The sequence below is a fragment of the Haliotis cracherodii genome, unplaced genomic scaffold (genome assembly GCF_022045235.1).
Source record: "Haliotis cracherodii isolate W230 unplaced genomic scaffold, xgHalCrac1.p SCAF_12, whole genome shotgun sequence".
In the NCBI taxonomy this organism is placed as follows: domain Eukaryota; kingdom Metazoa; phylum Mollusca; class Gastropoda; order Lepetellida; family Haliotidae; genus Haliotis; species Haliotis cracherodii.
Genome location: NW_027266267.1, coordinates 38,279,341 through 38,294,565, shown reverse-complemented (window position 1 = coordinate 38,294,565; position 15,225 = coordinate 38,279,341). Strand labels below are relative to the sequence as shown.

The window sequence follows — 15,225 nt, the reverse complement described above, 5'->3', positions numbered from 1 at the left end:
CTATGCAGAAAGTGACACATGTCAATGTCAAGATACATTTAATGAAAACGGGAGAAAGTGAATAACAAGTGCCGCTCGGTCAGGCGAAAGTACACGTGAAATAAGGGAATATACATGATATGTCAGACACTCCTAACATAACATCATTCTGATAACATAAATCACCACAGAAATGTCACGACTGAGACCCGATCACCACGAGCGGGCCCTTGGTACGCTACAGATAGGATGGGATCTTTTGGTTGCCCTCGTCTTGCTGTAACTAACCTGATGCAATGTTACAGACAGACCGGGTAAACATCTGACAGGTTAGGAACAGGCAGATTCAGGGAAACTTCGTCCAATGGTATTTGCTTTCTTTGGATCTCTGGAATCGATTCCTGACAGTGTCTCGGGATATATGGTTAGACGACAGACAATGGCCAGGCGACTGAGGTCTTAATAAACAGAGGACAGTTATTGACAACGCAACATCGTCGTCAGCGATTGAGATGGGCCCGGACTGTACGTCGTTGGCAGCGACGTGACTGGCAGAGCGTCGTCTTCACTGATGAAAGCCAGTTCTGTCTGTTAAGAGCAGATGGATGACAGCGTGGTTACCACCGAAGGGGAGAACGAACGGCGGCATGTTGCATTCAGATGGGCGTGTCGTTTGGTTGGGAGGGGGTAATGGTGTTGGGAGGAATTTGTTGGCCGTAGAGAGCACCACGTGTCATCGTTAACGGAAATTCGACAGCTCAGCGTTACATGGATGACATTCTTCGCGCTACTGTCTTACCATTTGTACAAGAGCTTGCACGTGGGGTCCTTTATCAGCATGACAACGCCAGACCAAATACAGCCCGTACTTCTAACGTCTTTGCAGCTAACAACGTCAACGTTATTCTGTAGCCTGTACGCTCCCAAACCATGTCCAGAAGACCTCTTGGATGTCATGGATCGTCGTGTTCAACGGCGGCCACACGATCACGCCAACCGACAAAAAATAATCAAGGCCCTTCAAGAAGAATGGCGATGTATCACTCGTGACGTCATCAGGCGACTGACTTTTCCTTTGCGCCGGAGAGTTTTTGCGTGACTTGTAGCAGGGGGTGTTCATATACGCTATTATTGTGATGTGTCAATGAACTTGAGCGATTGTCGATGTGTGTACCGTTTGGACAATACCTTGAAAGCTTGTTCTTGCTATCAACCCACAATTCGGACAACTGTCATGCCAATATCGGATGCTGCATGACTTTCTCTTTCAATGTTGATTTCGTTGAGATTTTCATCTTTTCAATACATTTTACCTCATGTAGCTATTTTTGGTGGTCTTAGCATTCTAGAACTACCAATGCCCATCTATCATTCTGCTTTTATCGATAGAAATCAATCACTCTCCAAATACCAATCTCAAGTGACAATCCTTTTCATCTGTCAATCTCTATTCACCAAAGTCTTTGATTCAGAGTTGACAATGATCCTGGACTACTTGTCACCGATAAGAAAGCACCAGTAATCTTATTGTTGTGGATCCATGAGAGTTCAGTTTAATGTTCACGGCGCTATATAGTATGCTGTAAGTTGAGTTAAGCTTGAACTATTTCAGTTCAGTTAATCTTCCTGAACATTAAGTCAGTGTTCCTGTACACGTCTCGTTTTGAAATTATATTACTGGTTGTTTATTCGATGTGTTTGGTGGAATCAAATGTTGCGGTGATGTATTGATCTGTATCTGTCAGACACCTGTAATGACAAGTTATAAAATGGAGTATATTTTTGTAACGTAAATTGGAACGATCTTAATTTTCCTTTTTCTTATGCCCTGACTGTTTACACACACACATATATAGTGTTTGACTGTTCATATATATATATATATAAACAATCAAACACTATCCCAGGTACGACATAGCCGAAAATGATAAATAAATACAGATTACGGAGGGACCACGTTTTTACTTCGAGACAACCACAAGTTCGACACATAAAAATATGCGTTGCTAAAAATGCTAGAAATTAGTTACAGGTGGTCATTGTCATTTAATGTGTTGATCACCTGCATTGCCTGTCCTCTTTCGATGGAACATCTGCAGTGGAATATTCGTTGTTCACATCTGACCTGTTGGTTCCGGTGATGACACTGCTATTACTGTACTGTTTGTTCACATCTGTCCCTGTGGCTTCACTGATTATCTCGATATTGCTATATTTGACGTTGACATCTGACCCGATGTCGTCGGGAATCAAACCCGAAGTGCCTGGATTAATTGTATTCATATCCTGCTCCCTTGAATCTGAAACAGGAACACGCAGTAAACAAAAGTTATCTCGAGTGGTTGTCCGAAAAGGTCTGAGCCTAACTATGATGGACTTCGTTGATGGAGCATAGTTATGGAGAGGAAAACACGTCAGTGTTGATGAGAATACCATTATTTGAAGACGTGTCTGCATTAAACGCAGGGTAGGGTACATGATGGTATCATATTAAAATAACTTTAATTCTTCAGACTGGGACACAACGTAGTCTAGTGTCTACGTCGTCTCATAAGCACATAGTTTGCTGTCATCAAACTCTAAAGTAGAGACCATTCAGTATCATTCAAAAGTGAATACATAATACCTAGGCATGAAGATGAAATAACGTTACTTCTCCAATGTATGTGGCGTTTTAAATACAAAACTAATATTATTAGAAGGCGCGGGTGGTTTAACGCCGTTTTAAACTGTTTTGTTCAGTAAAAGTAGTTTGATGTGAGAGGAAGGCCCGAGGTAATGCAAGTCTCAGACGTTTACCTCTTTGATGAAACCCACGAGTATTCTATGGTGCTTAAAAACGTAATAAGTGCGATAAGTCATCTGTTCATATTTTTTTACGTGTCCTGCTTACCAGCAATGTGTTTAATGCAGATGACTGCGAAAACAACGAGGAAACAAACGATGGCTGTCCCTGCACTAGACCCAACTATAGTGGAGACATTGGGGATACCAGAAGGTGATTTATCTGAAACACACAGAAGCACCAGTTGTGAAACTGAACATGACGCAAACTTGCTAAGCAAAATCATTGTTTTCAGTGTTTCAATTGGCTGGTTAAATATTTGACATATAAACTATTTAACGTCATTTAAGCATTGCAATGGAAAATGCTTGAGTCATTAAAAAGGGGTATTCATGTATAAAATTGACAAACATGGACACCTGTTGAAGTAGAGCCATGCCGTGCAGCAGTTGTGACCAACGTGTTTTCAGGTGTGTGTCCATTCCAAGGTGTTGAAACTGAAAATACAACGTGCGATGATCTCCAGTGATAATCGTCAATGATAATCTTTAGGCATCTGCTACGGTTACAACACCACGTTACGCTGTATTAGTACCGTCTCCAATATATTCAGTATACAAATACTGATCAGTTTAGAATATAAACTAAATAATTATTAACTAGTGCAATCTATCTTCCACCGCCAAATAGAACCATATTAGAACATTGTGATGTCATCCGTTACAATGATGTCACAATCAAATGACATCACTAACTGCCGTGAAACTGAAGCTGGTTAGCTATACTTTTCTACACCAAGGGAGCTGGTTATTACTGTTTACAAAGTGAAACAGTTGGAATTATAAGTTTTAATGATAAATGAAATATGTATTTTTGACATCAAATATACTCTTGAAAAGGTAATGGGTGCTCATGATCAGACATAACTTAAAGTGTCCTAACGTTAAGACATATACGTTTATAGTAACTGTATAATGATAATGAACGAATTAGAAACACATTACAACCGGTAGTAATGTATGGCGGTAGATGTGATGACCGCCAACGATCTTGAAGGGTGATAGGGGCAAGATTGGAAATTTCGGAGTTGACGTTTTTCGAACGGAAGTTCGTAGTTTAGGTTTGTTAAACAGTCATTCTGCAACGACGGGGCATGCAGCGTGTGGGTCTCCCCGTGCCGACTTGAGAGAATCTGTCCAACTCCTCTTGCAGCGTTCGTTCAGCCAACGTGGTCGGCGACCTGTGACGTTGACACACACGTCTCCCAATCATGTCCCTGACGTGTTCAATGGGGGAAACGGTTGGGCTCATTGCTGGCCATGGCTTTCAAAAGCTGTTGTGCTGCTGGAGGTGAACATTGGCAATTCGTACACAGCGATACTTATTAACAGTTATAGTTCATGATCCCCTACTTGTGTTAAGAGTATATTTCAACTGTAGTCGATCAACGTTAATAACTCCTCGTAGAGCATCAGTGTATTACATATCGTGTGTCAAAAGACACTGTGTATATACAACTTGACAAGACACGTGAATCTTCTTTTTATGCAGGGAACGGGGCTATTGCTGGAGATAATTACCACCTTTTCATATCGCCAACATGACATTGTTTCTTAGATTAATGTGTATAACTATGTCCGCTGTTGTTATCGTAGGGTTTGGTCGTCTAATTCATAAAAGGATCATTTATATATTGGGCAGGGCTCCAACACACAATGATTTACGTTTTACTTAAGTGTAAAGTCATTCTGCTGTACATACCTGTTGTTGTAGGAATCAGGACCTCAACAGTCAGGTTGTTACTGTAGTAGCCGTCCACGCCACATCTCCTCACAGACCCGTCATCCTGGCTGGCGTTAATCTGAAGCATCACCGTGTGTGTTTCTTTGTTGGCGGTCACGCTGATTCGTTCTGAGACTTCATCATATTCCGTGGTGTTTGTGGTAGTTATACTTCCCTGAAGTGTTTGAAACAACGACTCTGTGTTTCTATACCATTTCACCGCTAGTAAAGGCGCGATAATGGTTGTTCTGCTGCATGAAAATGTTAGCAAGCCTCCCTCTGCTACAGGAATAGGATCTCCAGCCAGGTCAAGGTCAGTTGAGGTCTCTGAGAGAAACAAACCTAAATTGAATGTCAGTATATATATACAACATTAACATAGTAACAATACATAGTTTACGTTGTATTTGTAGCTAAATAAAGGAAAGGAGTTCGTTCCAGCACCTGTTCAGGATTCATTGTTGACACTATTTCTCATCACATACAACAATACCTTTTAATGAAATATTTTACAACACACCTGATAGGATCATCACATGGCACAGAGTTAACCATGTTGCCACGTTAAGACACACAGTCATGGTCTTGATTCTGTAGAATACTTCACTTCATCCCATTACCATTGCTCTGTCACAAGCTGTATTCTAAGAAAAAAAGTGATCCTTGTCCTGTCCTAAAAGGGAACACTGAAATCTTAGAAATGATGACTAGACATATCCATATTATGCACAACACTATTGTCTTAGGGTATGAATAACATGAGCAGATCTCCATGATATAGGTTATGAATAGCACATATATATTGCACAATTTATCCAGCTTACCTGCCTGCTCAGAGCACGGTTTGTGTTGATATCACGGAGATACATTATGACAAAACACTTAAGTCAAGTCATTGGCTGAGGAAAAAGAAGTGATTTTCAATGTTATCGTTTACTTCCGTGATAGGTGAGAGCACTTGTGAAACATCTCATTATGCAGGAATGTATATGTCCTGTTCTGTTCGCTGCATAACAAGAAGATACTCAAATCTATTTCCGTTGTATATCAGTTGTATATAAGTAACTATTTATCAGGGCAACTAAAGCCGTGATAAAACCATGCTCTCTCACTCACCCACTACTCAGTGTTAGGAAAAGTAATGTCACGAATTGGTGTCTGCAGTGGGTTTGCCAGTTTTTGCCATGGGAACGCCACGTGCCAGATTTCGGGTTGGGTCTGTTATGACCTTTACCCCATACAGTATGTTTTGGACATGATCGGTAGACGTATACGCCGACGGCAAAGGCCACCCGCTACGGTAGCCCACTGGGAAATAATTCTTCCAACGTTTTTATTTTGAGAAGTAATAACCAGTGTTTTGAGTGTAAACAGTACAGTTCACTGGATTCCGAGCCATATGCGATGATGATGTCATTTCAAAGTGACATCGGGGTATAGCATGGCGTCACAATGGTCTGCAAGGTGTGATCATGCTATTTCACTGAAGCAATGTCGGTAACTAGCGTTATATTATTAACATCCTGTTTAAGTAATAAAGCACCAGCTGCCCCGGCTCTATTCTACACAATAAATCTTGTCAGTGATTAAACCCCTGAGTAAACAACTGAAGACATCCTGAGTGTTGTTACTGAGGCGACATAAGTTGTGAACACGGTAATCAAAATTAATGGACGAGCAACAGCAACAATATATTAACAAAGACACAGGCAGACCGGGCGGCGGTCCGATCGTCATGATCGTTGAAAATGCTCATTTTAAACTTTCAAAGACAGAGAACTTGTTTTAAGCCCAGTAACGGGATCCCCTCAGTGGCGGATTTGCTCGTTTCGGGGAACGACTTTGCCTGTCGTTTTTTTCTCGTCTCAGTTTTGCGCTATTTCTTTTTTCTAAAAATAATTTTGGTCAAGCATTTGTAATTAAGAATGCCCTAAACTTTAAGTTATTTATTTGATTTTGCTGGGTCGATTCAATCAAGAACTTTTGTAAACAAAGTAATTACATTGTGCCATTAGTCCAACCTTTTAAAAATAAAAACTTTATTCTAAAACTGCATGCACATGATCAACCGAACTGTAAAACATCTATCATATCCAGTTGGCACCTGCCAATTGTATATTCGAATTAGGCTCAAACTGACTATCACATCGAAAAGCCAGCTCATCTCGGTCATTTAACGTTATTCCCTCTGTCCAGTAATGTTATGTTCATATGTATTGACTGAAGTTTCAAGTTCCTGTGAATATTGTTCTCTATGATTATGTCACTTCCTTATTATAGAAGGAAATCACATGAGTTCCGAAACACATCTATTGATGATATTGTTATCTTAAACACTTTTCCTACTTTTGCATTGTGTACAAAGCGGCTATTTCCGATGATTACATCACAGTTTATATACCTGTATGTGATACCTATTACATCAACGAAAACTCAACCCAAAAGGAAATCAGTCCTGACGAATTGAAATGTTTATTACAACCGCATAAAATGAATGCGTGAAAAGGTGACACTATCTAAGGTTATAATATCATGTCAAAATAAATCCATTACATTTGATCAACACCAATAATTCGGGCTTCTCTAAGGTTCACAATGGTGTAACGGTGCCTCCCCTCTGAATGTATTCATTTTATATTCATGAAAGAGTGCTCTATTGTGTAGGTAACATTTAACACAGTGATTTTCAACAGTCGTCAATAAAGTATTGTCTAATGATAGGCTGTGGAACTCTATTTCATACTTTTCCCAGCATAAAATAGTGGTTCACTTGGGACATGAGATGCAGGGCAGAAAGCTTATGTAAAAAAATATAATTGTCTACTGACACACAAAAACATTGAACTGGTCAAAACTAAAATATAATATCAAATGATGAGGGAATCTATAATCTATAGTTGCACCATCACTTCACAAGACAAGTGAGAATTAAACTGAAGGCCAAAAGAACTTTACCACTTACAAAAACGAAATTGCCAAAAATTAAAAACACTTGATGAATGTTAAATGCAAAACAAATTGTCCAAACACAACAATCCTTTGTGATACACGTCCACGCCACGATGTTTTAATGGAGTTGTCACATTAAACATTTAAGCGAAAATAAAATAAAATCTCCCACGCAAAAATGGAAAATGGTGTTTTCAAAAACTGTTATTGATCCTTACAATCAACTTCCTTATTTTCTTTATTGATTCCTTTTATATATTCCCTTTAAGGAGGGGCTGGGTTTGGGGTGTTTGGTCGTGCAGTGTATTAACAAAAGGCGAATATAAACTGACGGCCAAAAGAAAGTTTACCACATTAAAAACGAAATTGGATTAATTCAAAAACACAAAGTCATACCAAATCAATGCAAAACACATCGCCCAAACACAGCAATGGTCAATGCAGAAAGTGATACATGTCAACGTCAAGATACATTTAATGAAAACGGGTGAAAGTGAATAACAAGTGCCGCTCGGTCAGGCGAAAGTAGACGTGAAATAAGGGAATATAAATGATATGTCAGATACTCCTAACATAACATCATTCTGATAACATAAATCACCACAGAAATGTCACGACTGAGACCCGATCACCACGAGCGGGCCCTTGGTACGCTACAGATAGGATGGGATCTTTTGCTTGCCCTCGTCTTGCTGTAACTAACCTGATGCAATGTTACAGACAGACCGGGTAAACATCTGACAGGTTAGGAACAGGCAGATTCAGGGAAACTTCGTCCAATGGTATTTGCTTTCTTTGGATCTCTGGAATCGATTCCTGACAGTGTCTCGGGATATATGGTTAGACGACAGACAATGGCCAGGCGACTGAGGTCTTAATAAACAGAGGACAATTATTGACAACGCAACATCGTCGTCAGCGATTGACATGGGCCCGAACTGTACGTCGTTGGCAGCGACGTGACTGGCAGAGCGTCGTCTTCACTGATGAAAGCCGGTTCTGTCTGTTAAGAGCAGATGGATGACAGCATGGTTATCACCGAAGGGGAGAACGAACGGCGGCATGTTGCATTCAGATGGGCGTGTCGTTTGGTTGGGAGGGGGTAATGGTGTTGGGAGGAATTTGTTGGCAGTAGAGAGCACCACGTGTCATCGTTAACGGAAATTCGACAGCTCAGCGTTACATGGAGGACATTCTTCGCGCTACTGTCTTACCATTTGTACAAGAGATTGCACGTGGGGTCCTTTATCAGCATGACAACGCCAGACTAAATACAGCCCGTACTTCTAACGTCTTTGCAGCTAACAACGTCAGCGTTATGCTGTAGCTTGTACGCTCCCAAACCATGTCAAGAAGACCTCTTGGATGTCATGGATCGTCGTGTTCAACGGCGGCCACACGATCACGCCAACCGACAAAAAATAATCAAGGCCCTTCAAGAAGAATGGCGATGTATCACTCGTGACGTCATCAGGCGACTGACTTTTCCTGTGTGCCGGAGAGTTTTTGCGTGTCTTGTAGCAGGGGGTGTTCATATACGCTATTATTGTGACGTGTCAATGAACTTGAGCGATTGTCGATGTGTGTACCGTTTGGTCAATACCTTGAAAGCTTGTTCTTGCTATCAAGCCACTATTCAGACAACTGCCATGCCAATATCGGATGCTGCATGACTTTCTCTTTCAATGTTGATTTCGTTGAGATTTTCATCTTTTCAATACATTTTACCTCATGTAGCTATTTTTGGTGGTCTTAGCATTCTAGAACTACCAATGCCCATCTATCATTCTGCTTTTATCGATAGAAATCAATCACTCTCCAAATACCAATCTCAACTGACAATCCTTTTCATCTGTCAATCTCTATTCACCAAAGTCTTTGATTCAGAGTTGACAATGATCCTGGACTACTTGTCACCGATAGGAAAGCACCAGTAATCTTATTGTTGTGGATCCATGAGAGTTCAGTTTAATGTTCACAGCGCTGTATAGTATGCTGTAAGTTTAGTTAAGCTTGAACTATTTCAGTTCAGTTAAACTTCCTGAACATTAAGTCAGTGTTCCTGTACACGTCTCGTTTTGAAATTATATTACTGGTTGTTTAATCGAGGTGTTCGGTGGAATCAAATGTTGCGGTGATGTATTGATCTGTATCTGTCAGACACCTGTAATGACAAGTTATAAAATGGAGTATATTTTTGTAACGTAAATTGGAACGATCTTAATTTTCCTTTTTCTTATGTCCTGACTGTTTACACACACATATATAGTGTTTGACTGTTCATATATATATATATATATATATATATATATATATATATATATATATATATATATATATATATATGAACAATCAAACACTATCCGAGGTACGACATAGCCGAAAATGATAAATAAATAAAGATTACGGAGGGACCACGTTTTTACTTCGAGACAACCATAAGTTCGACACATAAAACGATGCGTTGCTAAAAATGCTAGAATTAAGTTACAGGTGGTCATTGTCATTTAATGTGTTGATCACCTGCATTGCCTGTCCTCTTTCGATGGAACATCTGCAGTGGAATATACGTTGTTCACATCTGACCTGGTGGTTCCGGTGATGACACTGCTATTACTGTACTGGTTGTTCACATCTGACCTGGTGGTTCCGGTGATGACACTGCTATTACTGTGCTGGTTGTTCACATCTGACCTGGTGGTTCCGGTGATGACACTGCTATTACTGTACTGGTTGTTCACATCTGACCTGGTGGTTCCGGTGATGACACTGCTATTACTGTACTGGTTGTTCACACCTGACCTGGTGGTTCCGGTGATGACACTGCTATTACTGTACTGGTTGTTCACATCTGACCTGGTGGTTCCGGTGATGACACTGCTATTACTGTACTGGTTGTTCACATCTGACCTGGTGGTTCCGGTGATGACACTGCTATTACTGTACTGGTTGTTCACATCTGACCTGGTGGTTCCGGTGATGACACTGCTATTACTGTACTGGTTGTTCACATCTGACCTGGTGGTTCCGGTGATGACACTGCTATTACTGTACTGGTTGTTCACACCTGACCTGGTGGTTCCGGTGATGACACTGATATTACTGTACTGGTTGTTCACATCTGACCTGGTGGTTCCGGTGATGACACTGCTATTACTGTACTGGTTGTTCACATCTGACCTGGTGGTTCCGGTGATGACACTGCTATTACTGTACTGGTTGTTCACATCTGACCTGGTGGTTCCGGTGATGACACTGCTATTACTGTACTGGTTGTTCACACCTGACCTGGTGGTTCCGGTGATGACACTGCTATTACTGTACTGGTTGTTCACACCTGACCTGGTGGTTCCGGTGATGACACTGCAATTACTGTACTGGTTGTTCACATCTGTCCCTGTGGCTTCAGTGATTATCTCGATATTGCTATATTGGACGTTGACATCTGACCCGATGTCGTCGGGAATCAAACCCGAAGTGCCTGGATTGATTGTATTCATATCCTGCTCCTTTGAACCTGAAACAGGAACACGCAGTAAACAAAAGTTATCTCTGGTGGTTGTCCGAAACGGTCTGAGCCTAACTATGATGGACTTCGTTGATGGAGCATAGTTATGGAGAGGAAAAACGTCAGTGTTGATGAGAATACCATTATTTGAAGACGTGTCTGCATTAAACGCAGGATAGGGTACATGATGGTATCATATTAAAATTACTTTAATTCTTCAGACTCGGACACAACGTAGTCTAGTGTCTACGTCGTCTCATAAGCACATAGTTTGCTGTCATCAAACTCTAAAGTAGAGACCATTCAGTATCATTCAAAAGTGAATACATAATACCTAGGCATGAAGATGAAATAACGTTACTTCTCCAATGTATGTGGCGTTTTAAATACAAAACTAATATTATTAGAAGGCGCGGGTGGTTTAACGCCGTTTTAAACTGTTTTGTTCAGTAAAAGTAGTTTGATGGGAGAGGAAGGCCCGAGGTAATGCAAGTCTCAGACGTTTACCTCTTTGATGAAACCCACGAGTATTCTATGGTGCTTAAAAACGTATTAAGTGCGATAAGTCATCTGTTCATATTTTTTTACGTGTCCTGCTTACCAGCAATGTGTTTAATGCAGATGACTGCGAAAACAACGAGGAAACAAACGATGGCTGTCCCTGCACTAGACCCAACTATAGTGGAGACATTGGGGATACCAGAAGGTGATTTATCTGAAACACACAGAAGCACCAGTTGTGAAACTGAACATGACGCAAACTTGCTAAGCAAAATCATTGTTTTCAGTGTTTCAATTGGCTGGTTAAATATTTGACATATAAACTATTTAACGTCATTTAAGCATTGCAATGGAAAATGCTTGAGTCATTAAAAAGGGGTATTCATGTATAAAATTGACAAACATGGACACCTGTTGAAGTAGTGCCATGCCGTGCAGCAGTTGTGGCCAACGTGTTTTCAGGTGTGTGTCCATTCCAAGGTGTTGTAACTGAAAATACAACGTGCGATGATCTCCAGTGATAATCATCAATGATAATCTTTAGGCATTTGCTATGGTTACAACACCACGTTACGCTGTATTAGTACCGTGTCCAATATATTCAGTATCCAAATACTGATCAGTTTAGAATATAAACTAAATAATTATTGACTAGTGCAATCTATCTTCCACCGCCAAATAGAACCATATTAGAACATTGTGATGTCATCCGTTACAATGATGTCACAATCAAATGACATCACTGATCGCCGTGAAACTGAAGCTGGTTAGCTATACTTTTCTACACGAAGGGAGCTGGTTATTACTGTTTACAAAGTGAAACAGTTGGAATTATAAGTTTTAATGATAAATGAAATATGTATTTTTGACATCAAATATACTCTTGAAAAGGTAATGGGTGCTCAGACATAACTTAAAGTGTCCTAACGTTAAGACATATAAGTTTATAGTAACTGTATAATGATAATGAACGAATTAGAAACACATCACAACCGGTAGTAATGTATGGCGGTAGATGTGATGACCGCCAACGATCTTGAAGGGTGATAGGGGCAAGATTGGAAATTTCGGAGTTGATGTTTTTCGAACGGAAGTTCGTAGTTTAGCCAAGGTTTGTTAAACAGTCATTCTGCCACGACGGGGCATGCAGCGTGTGGGTCTCCCCGTGCCGACTTGAGAGAATCTGTCCAACTCCTCTTGCAGCGTTCGTTCAGCCAACGTGGTCGGCGACCTGTGACGTTGACACACACGTCTCCCAATCATGTCCCTGACGTGTTCAATGGGGGAAACGGTTGGGCTCATTGCTGGCCATGGCTTTCAAAAGCTGTTGTGCTGCTGGAGGTGAACATTGGCAATTCGTACACAGCGATACTTATTAACAGTTATAGTTCATGATTCCCTACTTGTGTTAAGAGTATATTTCAACTGTAGTCGATCAACGTTAATAACTCCTCGTAGAGCATCGGTGTATTACATATCGTGTGTCAAAAGACACTGTGTATATACAACTTGACAAGACACGTGAATCTTCTTGTTATGCAGGGAACGGGGCTATTGCTGGAGATAATTACCACCTTTTCATATCGCCAACATGACATTGTTTCTTAGATTAATGTGTATAACTATGTCCGCTGTTGTTATCGTAGGGTTTGGTCGTCTAATTCATAAAAGGATCATTTATATATTGGGCAGGGCTCCAACACACAATGATTTACATTTTACTCATGTGTAAAGTCATTCTGCTGTACATACCTGTTGTTGTAGGAATCAGGACCTCAACAGTCAGGTTGTTACTGTAGTAGCCGTCCACGCCACATCTCCACACAGACCCGTCATCCAGGCTAGCGTTAATCTGTAGCATCACCGTGTGTGTTTCTTTGTTGGCGGTCACACTGATACGTTCTGAGACTTCATCATATTCCGTGGTGTTTGTGGTAGTTATACTTCCCTGAAGTGTTTGAAACAGCGACTCTGTGTTTCTATACCATTTCACTGCTAGTAACGGCGCGAGTTTGGTTGTTCTGCTGCATGAAAGTGTTAGCAAGCCTCCCTCTGCTACTGGAATAGGATCTCCAGTCAGGTTAAGGTCAGTTGAGGTCTCTGGGAGAAACAAACCTAAATTTAATGTCAGTATATATACAACATTAACATAGTAAAATATACATAGTTTACGTTGTATTTGTAGCTAAATAAAGGCAAGGAGTTCGTTCCAGCACCTGTTCAGGATTCATTGTTGACACTATTCCTTATCACATACAACAATACCTTTTAATGAAATATTTTACAACCAACCTGACAGGACCAGCACATGGCACAGAGTTAACCATGTTGCCACGTTAAGACACACAGTCATGGTCTTGATTCTGTGGAATATTTCACTTCATCCCATTACCATTGTCCTGTCACAAGCTGTATTCTAAGTAAAAAAGTGATCCTTGTCCTGTCCTATAAGGGAACACTGAAATCTTAGAAATGACGACTAGACATATCCATAGTATGCACAACGCTATTGTCATAGGGTATGAGTAACATAAGCAGATCTCCGTAATATGGGCTATGAAAAGCACCTATATATTGCACAATTTATCCAGCTTACCTGCCTGCTCAGAGCACGGTTTGTGTTGATATCACGGAGATATATTATGACAAAACACCATAAGTCAAGTCATTGGCTGAGGAAAAAGAAGTGCTTTTCAATATTATCATTTACTTCCGAGGTAGATATATGCACTTGTGAAACATCGCAGTTATATTCCCATCATGTAGGAATGTATGAGTATACTGTTATTCAGTAACAATTAATCAGGGTTATGAAAGCCGTGATAAAACCATGCTCTCTCCCTTACCCACTTCTCAGGGTTAGGAAAAGTAATGTCACGAATTGGTGTCTGCAGCGGGTGTGTCAGTTTCAGAGTGTGACGTATTGATAACAATGTACATATTTCTATGCAGTTGAATTCTAATCGCTAATTTGTATGCTCGTCGAACACATGATTTACCGCCGATAACATGTCGACGCTTTCAGTCAAACGCAAACGATGTTTAGAGCGTAGAAACGGGGGTAATCGATGATGATTTCCTGTCATCATGTCCGGCGAGACCAAATTCACTCTGGACTTTTAGGAAAGGCGTTGACGTGTCTGGAAGCGTCCAAAGTCATGCGAACCTCAACGTAAGGCCATGTGTCAGATTTCGGGTTGGGTCTCTAATGACCTTTACCCCATACAGTATGTTTCGGACATGATCAGGAGACGTATACGCCGACGGCAAAGGCCAGTCGCTACGTTAGCCAACTGGCCAGCTGCTGCAAGAGGAGTGGACAAGAATCCCTGGGAGATTGATTTGGACCATGCCACGCCGTGTTTGTGTGACCGATCACGGAGGCATGTCTCATATTAATAATCTCAAACGTTTAATTCTTGACTACACGCCATGTTATCCTTCGTGGTTGTTAGACTTTCCTTTTCCAAATCAACCTTGGGCACGCCAGAAACCTATGATTGTGGGTTCGAATCCCGGTTCACCCTGATTATGTTTCTTGGTTTGTTAGCACCATACCCGTGCTCATGGATTTCACCAAAGTGGTAAACGTCCGAGACCTGCATCATTTCGTGTTTCGGAGAGTGTATTTACCAGGTAGCATAATGAGTTCAGGAAGTCGTTGCGATTTTATCTTAACAGCTTGTTTGCCTTTCGTGTGTAATAAGATCTGATTTGGTGA

General features: G+C 40.8%; 1 pseudogene; it reads right to left on the bottom strand.

Moving 5' to 3' along the window:
* LOC139457867 (serine-rich adhesin for platelets-like) overlaps window positions 1-13,899 on the bottom strand; it is a 39,390-nt pseudogene extending 25,491 nt beyond the window's left edge.
* Between the last annotated feature and the right edge of the window lie 1,326 nt (window positions 13,900-15,225).